Source organism: Macaca nemestrina, chromosome 4 (genome assembly GCF_043159975.1).
Source record: "Macaca nemestrina isolate mMacNem1 chromosome 4, mMacNem.hap1, whole genome shotgun sequence".
Lineage (NCBI taxonomy): Eukaryota > Metazoa > Chordata > Mammalia > Primates > Cercopithecidae > Macaca > Macaca nemestrina.
The window spans coordinates 76,680,631-76,697,338 of NC_092128.1; positions in this window are offsets into that span (position 1 = coordinate 76,680,631).

A 16,708-nucleotide genomic window follows, 5' to 3' on the forward strand; every position below is an offset into this window, starting at 1 on the left:
TTTTTTCTATGCATATCTTTGTTCATATATAAATTTTAATGTATTTAAACCAAGTACCCAACCTGAAGAAGAGAAGCGTAAGTCAAAACATACTACATGGATTTACTAAATTTTTTTCCTTGATGTAGTCTTAGAACATAAAAGGGATATACAAATATATACCTATATCTTATATGAGTCATCATTAGCTTAATTACACATTTGGAGCCAGCTGTATCAACATACACAGGTCATATTATGCATATGTTACTTTTTGTTCTCAGTTTTAGCAGCATTCAGTTATGGCTTAATTAATATTAAACTAAAAACAAAATTTAAAAAGGCAGATGAAAAACACACATAGTTTTGAAGCCATTCAGCTTTCTAATTTAAACAGCATTCAGTAGCGTGTGCCATTTGTCAACCCTGGCTTTCTTCACTAAGGCTTTAACAAAATAAGAGAGAAACCAGAGGCCTCTATGTTGCCTCATGTTGGTTATTTTGCTAGCACATGGTTTCAGCCCCTGATCTAGGAGCCTCCAGTCCAGAGATCTATGCTGAAGATAGCGCTTGGGCCAGCAGCATATTTTAATACATTTGCATTGTGTAATTGGACACTATCCTTGTTTTCCATAAGCCTTGGAAAGCCATCCACATACTTGGAGAAGTGAAAGCTTTCGAGTAAAGCCCCTCCTCCCACCATCAATGTGCTAGATAAAATAATGGGCTTTTCTTAAGCATGACAGGGGATTTATAAGACGGTCATCTATTGTTTGCTTGGGATGTCTTCCCCTCCAATTTCTTCTACTTTCCTATCTAGTTGTACAGGGGGTGTGATTAGGAGGGGTGAGGGGAGGCTGGTATGCGCTCTCCCAACCCTTCACCACAAACCCAGCTGCCAGAGCTGAGGCAGCCACACAGAGAGCTAAGGAAACTTAAAAAACTTAATTAAGGGGGAAAAAAAGCAAACAAAATAGTATTAAAGTGGATTTACTTAGTGCCTTAGCCTTGCCAGGGAAACCACAGAGTCTGCATTTATATATTTCTTATATAAGACATATCTAATTAAAACAGGAGAGGGGACAACAAGCTTTCTTCCAAGTTCATTTATATACATGTTTATGTTGTGTTTAAATTCCTTGTGGGTTAATGTAATGATGATCCAACGGCATAAAAGCAATTTGATTAGGCAAACTGTAGACTTTCATTAACACTTTTAGCTTTAGGTACTTAGGATTCAGTTGCCCTGCCATACCCTATATAAAAGCTATCTACCCTGGCTGGGCAGTCCCCAAACCTGAAGACCACGCTTCCAAGGTGAGACTGATTGGCCTTCACCCTTGTAGTATCCTTCTCCTACCTTAGCTCTTTAACTCAAAGAATATACTGGAGGCCAGGCGCGGTGGCTCATGCGTGTAATCCTAGCACTTTGGGAGGCCAAGGCTGGCAGATCACTTAAGGCTAGGAGTTCAAGACCAGCCTGGCCAAAGTGGTGAAACCCTGCTTCTACAAAAAATAAAAAAATTAACCCGGTGTGTAGGCACAAGCTTGTAATGCCAGCTACTTGGAGGCTGAGGCATGAGCCAGCTTTTGGGAGGCAGAGGTTCTAGTGAGCCGAGATGGCGCCATTACACTCCAGCCTGGCGATAGAGCGAGACTCTGTCTCAAAAACAAACAAACAACAAGAATATACTGAAGCTTTATTTTAGCTCCTTTGTTTAATGATTTTATTTTATTGTATTTGTTTTCTATATATTTTTTGAGATGGAGTCTTGCTCTGTCTCCCAGGCTAGAGTGCAGTGGTGCGATCTTCGCTCACTGCAATCTTTGCCTTCTGGGTTCCAGCGATTCTTCCACCTCAGCCTCCCGAGTAGCTGGGATTATAGACACGTGCCACCATGCCCTGCTAAATTTTTAAAGTATTTTTAGTAGAGACGGGATTTCACCATGTTGGCCAGGCTGATCTCGAACTCCTGACCTCAAGTGATCCGCCCACCTCGACCTCCCGAAGTGCTGGGATTACAGTTGTGAGCCATCGCACCCGGCCTGTTTAATGATTTTAAATTGCACGTCAGTTGAGAGAAATTATAATTGTTTACAAGTCACCTAAAGTATCTACATTATACAAACTATAATAAAAAGAATTTAATTGGGGGAAGCAAAATGTCACTCTGTTAGCTCATAAAACAGACTGTTTTAGGATTGTGCTTCTCAAAGTGTGGTCTATGGTTCAGCGGCATCGGCATCACCTGAGAGCTTGTTAGAGATGTGAGATCTCAGTTCCCTCACTGAACCAACTGAATCTGCATCTGCATTTAAAGGAGATACTCAGATGACTGGTGAGCACATTACAGTTTGAGAAGCACCAATTCAGGGTGAAGGCATTCTAGGAAAATCCTTCTTTTCTCAGGCCCATCTTCTTGAGACATTAGGTAGCTTCTCCAGTAGGAGTACTATGGAAAACATTCTGTGTGCTCAAGAATCCCTTAGGAATATTGGCAGCCCTTTTTGATCTGATGGGCTCACTAGGAGCCTGATAAAGAAATTAAAAATGAAGAATAGGCCGGGCGCGGTGGCTCACGCCTGTAATCCCAACACTTTGGGAGTCCGAGTCGGGCGGATCACGAGGTCAGGAGATTGAGATCATCCTGGCTAACACGGTGAAACCCCGTCTCTACTAAAAATACAAAAAATAAGCGGGGCGTGGTGGCGGGCGCCTGTAGTCCCAGTCCCAGCCACTCGGGAGGCTGAGGCAGAAGAATGGCGTGAACCCGGGAGGCGGAGCTTGCAGTGAGCCGAGATCGCGCCACTGCACTCCAGCCTGGGCGACAGAGCGAGCCTCCGTCCCCCCAAAAAATAATAATAAAAAAATAAAATTAAAAAAATGATAGTATCGTATAGTAAATACATAAACCAGTAAGTCACTTATTATCATTATCAAGGATTATGCACTATACCTAACTGCATGTGCACAATGGGTTTCTTTACACGAGCATCACCACGAACAGGTGAGTAACATGTTACTCTATGATATTATGACTGCTACTATGCCACTAGGCAATAGGAATGTTTCAGCTCCATTATAATCTTTTAGGACCACTGTTGTATATGTGGCCCATTGTTGACTCAAAGATTGTTATGCAGGGCATGATTGTATTTAAATTTGGTACCTGTGAACAAAAAATTTTCTTTAATATTTTATTCTTATATATAGCAAAATAGATTCTCTATAGACTGTCTATTCCGCTACAGTTATTGAAAAGGCTATAATTCCGCCACACATCCATAAAGGAAGAATACATCTGTGTTCTTTTTTTGTGTGTGTTTTTGTTAGTATAGATGGCATTTGATATAATTTTGAAATGTATATTTCATGACTGGATGCATATGTTGTGACATTGTTACATTTTAAAATAATCTCATTGATTAAGAACATTATTATACTATCCGAAAGGCCATTTGGAGTTCAAGTAAATAAGATAATTAAAATGAATGAAATAATTTTGCGATTTGCTCTAAGCATAATTCTAAGATCTGTGTAACATTTGCTAATATGTTTGTAAAGAAATACTGTAGCCATTAATTGTCAAAGTCTTATTTTATAGGGGAGGAACAAGTGTTTGTTTAAACACTCTTAGGTCAGCCTTGAAAATATTTAAGGGCCGGGCAAGGTGGCTCACATCTGTAATCCCAGCACTTTGGGAGGCCAAGGAGGGCAGATCACTTGAGGCCATGAGTTCAAGACCAGCCTGGCCAACATAGTGAAACCTCCTCTCTATTAAAAATACAAAAAATTAGCTGGGCATGGTGGCGCACACTTGTAATCCCAGCTACTCCAGAGCTGAGTTGAGAGGATTGCTTGAGCCCAGAGATGGAGGTTGCAGTGAGCAGAGATCATGCCATTGCACTCCAGCCTGGATGACAAAGTGAGAGACTATTTAAAAAAAAAAATTTAGACCGTCATATACAGTTATAGCATATCATTATTTCAGTTAATTTAAGTTGTATATATCTAACAATGTCATGTTCTAAAGTGAAAATTAGGTTTAAAAAACATATTTTTTAAAAATAGTGGATAAAGTTTCTACTGACTACCAAATTTACATAATCATGATCATCATCATCACCATTGTTAACTCGAATCATCACTTTTTATGTGCTAGTCACTAACTATTCTCAATGTTTTGTTTTGTTTTGTTTTGTTTTTGTGATAGGGTCTCACTCCATTTGCCCAGGCTGGGGTGCAGTGCCACAATCTCAGTTCACTGCAGCCTCAATCTCTCCAGCTCAGGTGATCCTCCCACCTTAGGTTCCCGAGTAGCTGGGGTTACAGGCATGCACCACCAGGCCTGGCCAATTAAAAACTTTTTTTTGTAGAGATAGTGCCTTGCCATGTTGCCCAGGCTGGTCTCGAACTCCCAGGCTCAAGAGATCCTTCTGCCTTGACCTCCCAAAGTGCTGGGGTTACAGACATGCGCCACTATGCCTGGGCTTCTAAATGCTTTTTACATATTAAATAGCTAAATTACACAGACGCTTTTTTTTTTCTTTTTTTTTTTTTTGACAATCTCGCTCTGTCGCCCAGGCTGGAGTGCAGTGGCGAGATCTTGGCTCACTGTAACCTCCGCCTCCTGGGTTCAAGTGATTCTCCTGCCTCAGCCTTCTGAGTAACTTGGGTTACAGGCGCCCACCACTAAGCCTGGTTAATTTTTGTGTTTTTAGTAGACATGGGGTTTTACCATGTTGGCCAGGCTGGTCTCAAACTCCTGACCTCAGGTGATCCTTCCGTCTCTGCTTCCCAAAGTGCTGGGATTACAGGCATGAGCCACCATGCCCAGTCTCACAGATGCTTTGTAACTACCTAACAACATTTCATTTTAAGAGGAGGAAACTGAAGTCCAGAGAGGTTAAACAACTAGCCCAAGGCATAGACTTCAAAAGTGGCAGAGCTGGAATCGAGCTGAATATGACTTAGTCACCCTAAATTTGTAATAATGAAGGATAGATACTGTATTCTTATGTAGACAAAACAGACTTCAAAGCAACAACAGTTTAAAAAGACAAAGAGGAACATTACATAATGATAAAAGGATTAGTCCAGCAGGAAAATATCACAATCCTAAAAATATATGCACCTAACATGGGAGCTCCCAAATTTATAATACAAGTATTACTAGACATAAGAAATGAAATAGATGGTAACAAAATAATAGTGGGGAACTTCAGTACTATACTGACAGCACTAGACAGGTCATCAAGACAGAAAGTCAACAAAGAAACAACGAACTTAAATTAAACCCTAGAACAAATGGACTTAACAGATATTTACAGAACGTTCTACCCAAGAACTGCGGAATATACATTCTTTTTATCAGCATATGGAACATTCTCCAAAACAGACCATATCATGGGCCACAAAGCAAGTCTCAATAAATTTAAGAAAACTGAAATTATATCAAATAGCCTCTCAGACCACAGTGGAATAATACTGGAAATTAACTCCAAAAGAAATCCTCAAAACTATACAAATACAAGGAAATTAAATAATTGCTCCTGAATGATCTTTGGATCAATAATGAAATCAAGATGGAAATTTTAAAATTCTTTGAGCTGAATGATAATAGTTACACAACTTATCAAAACCTCTGGGACACAGCAAAAACAGTGCTAAGAGGAAAGTTCATAGCATTAAATCCTTACATCAAACAGCCTGAAAGAGCACAAATTGACAACCTAAGGTCACACCTCAAGGAACCACAGAAACAAGAACCCAAACCCAGCAGAAGAAAAGAAATAACAAAGATCAGAACAGAACTAAATGAAATTGAAACAAAAATAAAATACAAAAGATAAATGAAACAAAAAGCTGGTTCTTTGAAAAGATAAATAAAATTGATAAGCCAGTAGCGACAGTAACCAAGAAAAGAGAAAAGATCCAAAGAAGCTCAATTAGAAATGAAATGTAAAATATTACAGCTGATACCACAGAAATACAAAAGATCATTCAAGGCTACTATGAACACCTTTATGCACACAAACTAGAAATTCTAAAGGAGATGGATAAATTTCTGGGAATACACAACCCTCCTAGATTAAATCCGGGACATATAGAAACTCTGAATAGACCAGTAACAAGTAGTGATATTGATACAGTAATAAAAAAAATACCAATCAAAAAAAGTCCAGGACCAGTTGGATTCACAGCTGAATTCTATCAGGCATTCAAAGAAGAGTTGGTACCTATCTTACTGAAACTATTTCACAAGATAAACAGGAATTCCTCCCTAAATCATTCTATGAAGTCAGTATCACCCTAATACCAAAGCCAGGAAATGACATAAGAAAAAAAGAAAACTACAGACCAATATCCCTGATGAACACAGATGCAAAAATCCTCAACAAAAATACTAGCTAATCAAATCCAATGGCATATCAAAAAGATAATACACCATGATCAAGTGGGTTTCATAACAGGGATGCAGGGATGGTTTAACATACACACATCAATAAACGTGATACACTACACAGACAAAAACAAAAATCACATGTTCATCTGAATAGATGCAGAAAAAACATTTGACAAAATTTAGCATCCCTTTATGATGAAAACCCTCAGCAAAGAAGAGACATACCTTAAGGTAATAAAAGTCATCTATGACAAACCCACAGCCAACATTATACTGAATGGGGAAAAGTTGAAAGCATTCCCCCTGAGAACTGGAACAAGACAAGGTTGCCCACCTTTACCACTGCTATTCAACATAGTGCTGGAAGTCTTAGAGCAATCAGACAAGAGAAAGAAACAAAAAGCATCCAAATCGGTAACGAGGAACGCAAACTGACACTGTTTGTCAATTACATGATTATATACCTAGAAAACCCTAAAAACTCATCCAGAAAGCTCCTAGATCTGATAAACGAATTCAGTAAAGTTTCAGGATACAAAATCAATGTACACAAATCAGTAGCACTGCTATACACCAACAATGACTAAGCTGAGAATCAAATCAAGAACTCAACCCCTTTTACAACAGGTGAAAAAAAAGAAATATTTAGGAATATACCTAACCAGAGAGATGAAAGCTCTCTAAAAGGAAAACTATAAAACACTGCTGAAAGAAATCATAGATGACACAAACAAATAGAAACACATCCCATGCTCATAGATGGGTAGAATCAATATTGTGAAAATGATCATACAGCCAAAAGCAATCTACAAATTCAATGCAATTCCCATCAGAACACCACCATCATTCCTCACCGAACTAGAAAAAACAATCCTAAAATTCATATGGAACCCCCCAAAAAGCCTCCATAGCCTAGCCAAGGCAAGACTAAGCAAGAACAACAAATCTGGAGGCATCACATTACCCAACTCCAAACTATACTACAAGTCTATAGTTACCAAAAGCGCAAGGTACTAGTATAAAAATAGGCACATAGACCAATGGAACATAACATAGAACCCAGAAACAAAGTCAAATACTTATAGACAACTGACCCTTTTTTTTTTTTTTTTTTTTGAGACGCAGTCTGGCTCTGTCACTCAGGCTGGAGTGCAGTGGCGCGATCTCGGCTCACTGCAAGCTCCACCTCCCAGGTTCACGCCATTTTCCTGCCTCAGCTTCCTGAGTAGCTGGGACTACAGGCGCCCGCCGCCACACCGGGCTAATTTTTTGTATTTTTAGTAGAGACCGAATTTCACCATGTTAGCCAGGATGATCTCCATCTCCTGACCTCCTGATCTGCCCGCCTTGGCCTCCCAAAGTTCTGGGATTACAGGCGTGAGCCACCACGCCCGGCTGACAACTGACCTTTAACAAAGCAAACAAAAACATAAAGTGGGGAAAGGACCCTGTATTCAACAAATGATATTGGGGTAATCGGCAAGCCACATGTAGAAGAAGGAAGCTGGATCCTCATCTCTCACCTTATACAAAAATCAGCTCAAAATGGATCAAAGACTTAAATCTAAGACCTGAAACCATAAAAATTCTAGAAGATAACCTCAGAAAAACTCTTCTAGATATCGACTTAGGCAAAGACTTCATGACCAAGAACCCAAAAGCAAATGCAACAAAAAGAAATAGATGGGACCTAATTAAACTAAAAGGCTTCCACACAGCAAAAGAAATAATCAGCAAACAGACAACCCACAGAGTGGGAGAGTATCTTTGCCAGCTATGTATCTGATGAAAGACTCATATCCAGAATCTACAAGAAATTCAAAAAAATCAGCAAGAAAGAAACAAATAACCCCATCAAAAAGTGGGCAAAGGACGTGAATGGACAATTCTCAAAAGAAGATATACAAATGGCCAACAAACATGAAAAAATGCTCAACATCACTAATGATCAGGGAAATGCAGATCGAAACTGCAATGCAAAACCACCTTACTTCTGCAAGAATGGCCATAATTTTTTAAAAAATGAAAACAAATAAAAGATTTTGGCATGGATGTAGTAAAAAGGGAGCAGTTTTACACTGCTGTTGGGAATGTAAACTAGTACAACCACAATGGAAAACAGTATGGAGAGTCCTTAAAGAACTAAAAGTAGAACTACCACTTGATCCAACAATCCTACTACTGAGTATCTACCCAGAGGAACAGAAGTCATCATCCAAAAAAGACACTTGCTCGTGCATGTTTATAGCAGCACAATCTGCAATTGCAAAAACATAGAACCAGCCTAAATGCCCTTCAATAAATGAGTGGATAAACTGTGGTGTGTATATATACTCACACACACACACCGTGGTATGTGTGTGTGTGTGTGTGTATATATATGTGTGTGTGTGTGTATATATATATATATAAATTGTATCAGTTTTATCCAAAAACTTTTCCCTCTCCATGCATCTGTGACATGTTTCCTTCTCTTGATATATGTCATTGTCAAGGAATCCTTGTTTTGACACTTCTTTTGTAAATCAGTTGCTTTTTCTCCTTGCCATTGCCCATCTGCTTAGACTCTGTATCTCTCACTTAAAGGACTGCAACAGTCTTCTGATTGCATTTCCTTTCTTTAGCTTTTTTTCTACCTCCAATTAATAGGACATAACATATATAGTATTCCATGGAATACTACTCAGCCATAAAAAGGAACAAAATAATGGCATTCACAGCAACCTGGATAGAGTTGGTGATCATTATCTAAGTGAAGTAACTCAGGAATGGAAAACCAAACATCTTATGCTCTTACTTATAAGTGAGAGCTAAGCTATGAGGATACAAAGGCATAAGAATGATATAATAGACTTTGGGCACTTGAGTGGAGGGGTGGAAGAAGGGTGAGAGTTAAAAGACTGCACATTGCATACAGTGTACACTGCTCAGGTGATGGGAGCACCAAATCTCAGAAATCACCACTAAAGATCTTTTCCGTGCAGCCAAACACCATTTGTTCCCCCAAAACTATTGAAATAAACAACAACAACAAAACAGAATAGATACTGTAAATTCATTCTAATTTGAGGAGGACAGAGAGAAGGGAGATAACTTCCCTTGTCAATTTTTTTGCATTTGTTTATATATTTACTGACTTTTGCTTTCTGTAGGTTAAATGACAATGGCATTATGAAGTTGACATATTTGTCTGAATTATTAAATTTTTTTTCTTCAATTTTAAGAGTGCTATGTACTATGAAAGTACAGTGCTATGAAAAAGTGAGTTAGTAATAGTGTGGCTGCCAGTGTTGCCTTTGATTACAATGTGACTTTATATCCTGGGGGCACAGGTTGTACTCTGAGGACAATGGGAAAGCTTTGGAAGATGGTGGGCTGTGGAAGACACCTGAGTGAAGCCATGTTTTAAAAAGATCAATTTGAATATGTTATGTCCTATTAATTGGAGGTAGAAAAAAACTAAAGAAAGGAAATGCAATTAGGAGATTGTTGAAATCCTTTAACTGAGAGATAGAGAGTCTAGGCAGGTGGGGCAATGGCAAGGAGAAAAAGCAACTGATTTACAAAGGTAGCATCAAAACAAGGATTCCTCGACAATGACATGTATCAAGAGAAGGAAAGATGTCACAGATGCGTGGAGAGAGAAAAGTCTTTGGAGAAAATGGATGAGTTTAGCTTGGAACAGAGACTCTGAAAGGATGACAGGAAACCCAATTTGGACTTACCCCGTGGTTATATAGAGAGCAAGACTCTAAATGTAGAGAGGTCAGAGGTGTGTGTATGGAACGGCTTTTTGGGAAGCTTTGCTGGCGGTTTTCCAGATAAGGGTCCAGTGAGGCCTTTGAAGTAGTTAGAATGGGCTTGGCCAGACGGGGGCAGCAGAGCACCAGTAATTGCTGGGGACAGCTGGCCAGGACAAGAGCGCTGACAGGGAGTCATGTTTGGATTGAGCCTTCGGATGTGTTCACATTTGTGGGCTGGAAGAACTACAGCCAGTTAAGGAGACAGAGGGAGTGGGGTCCTGAAGGTGGGATCACCTGGGCAGCACAAATGTGTGGAAGGCAAAGATGCAAAGGCTTCTAGGAAGTCAGGAGGGGGTAGGAGTGTGAACAGAAGCAAATGACTAGTGACTTTGAAGAAAGCGATTTCAGAGGAATAGTGAGGCCAACACCAGGTTAAAAGGGATCAAATGGGCTGGGTGCAGTGGCTCAATGCCTGTAATCCCAACACTTTGGGAGGCTGAGGCGAGTGGATCACTTGAGGTCAGGAGTTCGGGACCAGCCTGGCCAATATGGTGAAACTCCGTCTTTACTAAAAATACAAAAAGTAGCCTGCAATCCCAGCTACTTGGGAGGCTGAGGCAGGAGAATCACTTGAACCTGGGGTGGCAGAGGTTGCAGTGAGCCGATATCACACAACTGCATTCCAGCCTGGGTGACAAAGGCCAGACTGTCTCAAAAAAAAAAAGGAGGTGGGGGATTAAGTGAGGAATGGGTATGGAGATGGAGAAAGTGGGAATAGGAATGTATATTTTCAAGTCAGTCAGTGAAAAAAAGCAGAGTAACAGGATGATCTTTTAAAGGGGAGGCAGAATAGATGAAGAGCTTTTCTTTTAACCTGAAGTATTCTCGTGAGTGTTGATGAGCTCAATGAAATAATATCGTGAAGAAAATAACTGAAAATGCCTGTGAGAGAAAGAACAAGGGAATGGTTATGAAGACACTCTTCAGAAGAGCTGGGATATAATCAAGAGTTCTGGTGGAAGGTTTGGGTTGAAGGAGAGTAGGAAGGAAGAAGATATAGATAATGGAGATCTCATGGATCTTTATTAAGATTGCCAACATTGTATAGTCAGCCCTTCATATCCGTGCGTTCTGCATCATGGATTTAACCAACTCAGGATCGAAAATACTAAGAAAAACAATTGCATCTGTACTGACATATACAGACTTTTCTTTGTCATTATTCCCTAAACAATGTAGTACAACAACTATTTACATAGCATTTATATTGTATTAGGTATTTTAAGTAATCTAGAGATTATTTAAGGTATACGGGAGGATGTGTATAGGTTATATGCAAATAACTATGCCATTTTATATCACAGACTTGAGCATTTGCAGATTTTGGTACCTGGGGAGAATAGGAGAAGCACTGGAACCAATTTCCCATGTATATCAAGAGATGATTGTATAAGTAAGCTGTATTCCAAATGTTCATTAGTTATCTGGAAAAGTTAAATCATTTTCCCAGAGAAACATGTGGTATTGCGGATGTGGCATGTGGAAAGATTCTGGGGTGTACTCTTCAGACCGTGACATTATAATCACCTCCCCCTACTTTATAAATGCAGATATAACTCAACGTTATGTTTTTGCTGTTTTCACTTTGCTTTCTCCTCCTTAGAGAGAAGTTTCACTTTTATGGTTTAAAATATTGTTAACTACATAACAATATTTTCCCCCATTGTTGCAAGGACTCTTTAGTACAGAAAAGGCTGAACATTTAATAATTAGTTTTTAACACAGTGCCTTAATATCTTGTGTACTTTCCCAGAACTCAAATGTCTCCAAGATGGGAATTCAGATCACTGGTTCTGAATCCTGGCTCCACATTAGAATCACCTTGCCTGGAGCTTCTAAGCAATATCAATGTCTAAGCCCACCCTTGGAGGTTTGAATTGAGGTCTCATTCAAGCAGTTGAGAATGAGGCCTAAGAACCAGTATTTTTTAACCTGTTTCACAGGTGAATGTAATATACAGCAGATGTTGAGAGCCACTGACTTAGACCATTAAAGGAACTGCACTGACACTATTAGGTAAATTTTCAATGCATCATTTAGGGTAGGCTGTCCTATTCAAACTCAGTGTGATTAAAATAAAATGTATTTCCACAGCAGTTTTCTCTCCAGACCTTCTGTCTTCACTTGTACATCCACAAAGGAAAACATGAAGACCTCTTAGATTCAGCCTTTTTTCCATTTCCTCATATCCGGTAAGTCCTTAAATCCAATGTCCCTCATAGAAGTCTCATGCCCATGCTCCCAGAGCTCTGCCTGCCTCTAGGTTATGAACTCCTGGCAATCTCTTGCTGTCTTCTTTGGCTCAAGTGCAGACAGCTGAGTTAATCATGTTCTTCAAGCATGTTGTCATCGTGGATTCATGCAAGGCCCTTTGTTTAAATGAAGGTATTTATTCATTCAATAGTCTATTTTGCACATGGCTGCCAGATTGTTTTTAAAAGACTGCTTTCATCAATTCTCTTGGCTCACATCTCCCAGTAACTCCTCATTTCCTACTCTGTAAATGGTGAACTACTTTGTGTGCCTTTTAAGGCTTTGTATAATTGGTATTGAAACTCCAGGGATTCAGTCTAGGTCCTGCTGCTCACCACACAGGAAGCCAATCACTGAGAGAGTATTGCCAGGGAAGAAGGCTTTATTCAGGTGCTATAGCTGAGGAGATCAGAGATCAGTCTCAAATCCATCTCCCTGACCAACTAAAATTGAAAGTTTATATATTAGGAAAGAAAAGTAACTATGTGTGGGAAAACAGGACTTAGGGAGGGGTAAGGAAGAGGAATTGGTCAACAGGAAGCAGGTGGTCAGTTAGGCAATAATAATGGCTGAGGGATCTGGCATCTCATTGTCCAAATGCACTGATTTAGTAAGTTTCAGTTCCTTGATACTATGTGGAAGGCCTGATGTTTAGTTTCCTGAGAAAGTAACTCAGGTAAGAAAAATGTAACTTTCTTAAGTCTTAAGAATCTCCCAGACATTTTTTTTCTTGCCATTATCCCTTAAACAATATAGGGAATAACTAAAAAAGTCTTGAGAGGGTCAATTTCTATGTTTATTCAAAAGAAACCATAAACATCAGTTTTATGGGACAACTGGGCCAGTTTCATAATCAATACCCATTCGACTTAGGATGTCGCTTAACTTCTCTGGCCCATTTTATCACCTGTAAAATTCTACATTAATATATAAAGACATGTAATTATATAATACCATATATTATACATGTATAATTCTTTTTAGATCCAAATAAATATTCCTATTTTTTAAAGGACTATTTTCTACTCTGCCTGCAATAGGCTATTCATTATTCTAATCAGTTTGGTTTCTTCATTGTTCTAAGAACACAAGCTCAGTGTTGCTTTCCATGTTTTTCTCTTTTGAAAAACCCTCAGGTCTTTTCTTAACCTGTCTATATGGTATCATTATTCAAGGCACAGCTTAGATTTCACTCATCTGTAATGTCTTTCTAGATGAGTGCGTGAGTATATGATCACACAATTTGAAATATAATCCATTTTGTTTGTGTTGTTCTTGGTCCTTAATATCTCTTTTTAATATTTTCTAAATATTCTGTTTTTATGTTCCTTTTCTTTGTTCTAACATTTATGTAGAAGGATGCTTTAGAATTTTTGAGTGGTTGTACTTTTCTTTCGTGTTAAGTTTTAATTTTTGTGGGTACATAGTAAGCATTATGATTTTCTAATGTTGTGCATTGTGGTCAGAGAATAAATCTGTAAAATTCCTGGTTTTTAAAAAATTCATTTACATTTTTATTTGTGATATCATCTAATTTTTGATCAGCTTTTGTCAAGATTTGTATGGAAAATCGAAAGTAATATAAATTCTTTGTTTTCAAGTTTTTAAGCCAGTAATGTAAAATATCTTTTTACATGTAAAAGAGATATAACTTATTGTTCAAAACTGGGAACTACATCCATAATCTTACCAGTATTTTAGCATATTTGCTTCTAGAGTTTCTATTTTTAAAAAATGACTAAAATCCATATATATTATATATATTTGTATCCTGCTCTTGGTTATTAACAATAATTTGATGTGTTTTTGTCATTAAAATATCATAAACATCATTTTTAAAGCATATTTAATATTCTATTATATGGCTATATCATAATTTACTTAATTCCTTGGTGTTGGACATTTACATTTCATTCCTTTTTTTTGCGACTATAAATAATATATCATTCTTCAAATGTTAAAACAATAGACTGGAAACACACCCCAACCTCCCATTCCTACTAATCTTTAGAAATGAGATAATGTATATTTTAAAAAGCGGTAACTGGATTGGAAAAGATGGGGAATTTAATATTAATAATTTAATAGTAATTGAATTCTGTTTTAAACAGTTTTTAAACAAATTATGTAAAATATCTTTTTATATGTAAAAGAGATAACGTGTTGTTCAAAATTGGGAACTACACTAGTAATCTTATGATAATAACAGTACTGTAGATTGAAACTTCAGAAACTGTGAAGATTCCCTGAGTGATGAAGAATAGATCTCATTGAAAAAGAAAGCTCAGCCCAAAAGGTGAGTACATGAGTACTGCTAGAAGCAGGTAAGAGTGATTCCCAGAATGTACCACACCTGGAAGAGATAAACACTATGAGCAGGGAGGGTCTTGGCAGCGAACAGGGTGATTAGTTAGGGTGCCACAGCAGGAGCAGCCAGGTGGCTGCCTTCAGGTGAAGGCAATAGGTATGGGAGATTGGGTCAGAGAGATGAGAATGTGCCCTTAAGTGGATGACAAGGGCACACAAGAGGGTAGGAATTTCCACAAGTGTAAGACTAAGATACCCACTAAGATACTCAGACTGGCAAGGTATCCTAGTGGCACATTGTCTGTACTCCCTTACGCTTACTGAAAATTGATAGACATACAATCCTTGGTAGCCTGTCTTTGCCTTGAGAGAAGAGACACACTAATTGGGCATCTGAAATACAAAAGTAAGTACCTGGTCAGAATTGTTCATATATGTGGAAAGCCAATACCAGGAAATACAATGAACTCAACGAATATAAGTACTTATACCTCAGGAAACAGTTAACAGAGCAAGCAGAACAGGATGAGAACAGAGGATAGTGTATCACTAACTAAGATTAGGGAAACTAAATTTGAACAATAATCTGAACCTACAATTGGAATTGACATCAATACAGGACATTGCAGAGGACAGGCAGGGAGGGAAATAAAATCATGCTAATATTCCTGTCTTATTTGGAGGAGCATATAGGAACTGATTAACCTTAGATATTGTTTGAATAATATGATATTATGGATACATGTTGAAAATGCAAGGGTGATGAGTAGAACAACAGAAATAGAATTTAAAAGTTTCCAACTGGTAGTTCAATAAAAGGCAATACAGTCAAAAAAAATCTGGAAATTGTGATTAGTAGAAAACACAAAATATGACAGCAGGGAGTAATCCAAACAGACCATGAAACACAATAATAGGCTAAATTGATCAACTGAGAGACTGCATAAAACCCAGTTATAGTAAAGAGGAGAAAAACAAAATGACATGTGATGGTTGAACATAAAAAAACACTTGAAGCAAATGCTAACAAAACAAAAGCAATTGTAACTATACTAATATCAGATAAAAAATAATTTTTTGTTTGTTTGAGATTGAGTCTTGCTCTGTCATCCAGGCTGGAGTGCAGTGGCACGATCTTGGCTCACTGCAACCTCCATCTCCCGGGTTCAAGCAATTCCCCTGTCTCACCCTCCTGAGTAGTTGGAATTACAGGCAGGTGTCACCATGCCGGGCTAATTTTTTGTATTTTTAGTAGAGATAGGGTTTCACCATGTTGGCCAGACTGGTCTGGAACTCCTGACCTTATGATCCGCCCACCTCGGACTCCCAAAGTGCTGGGATTACAGGCGTGAGCCACCATACCTGGCCAGATAAAATACAATTTATGACAAAAATACTGAAAGGAACTTGAACTATTTCATGTTATTGAAAGGTATAATAAAGTATAACAATCATACACATAAGTCTTAATGTGTCTAACAACATAGTTCCCAAAACCACAAACCAAAAACAAATACATTCATGTGGAGAAACTGACAAATCCACAGTCATACTGGGTGAATCCAAAGCTCTACTTACTGAAATGGAAAGATCGAGGAGGCAAAAAAAAAAAAAAAAAAGAGAAAGTATAGAAAATTTGAATAATATAATCAACTGAACCAGATAATGCAGTTTTTAGTTTATTCTTTTTGCACAGGTAAGGAAATACAGTTGACCCTTGAACAACATGAGTTTGAACTGCACGGGTCCACTTACATGTGGATTAAAAAAAATACATTGAAAAATTTTTGGAGATTTGTGACAGTTTGACAAAACTCACAAATTGCACAGCCTAAAAATATTAAAAAATTAAGAAAATGTGAGGTATGTCATAAATTCATAAAATACAATGCAAATACTAGTTTATTTTTATCATTTCTTACCATAAAATATATGCAAATCTATTAGAAAAAAACTAAA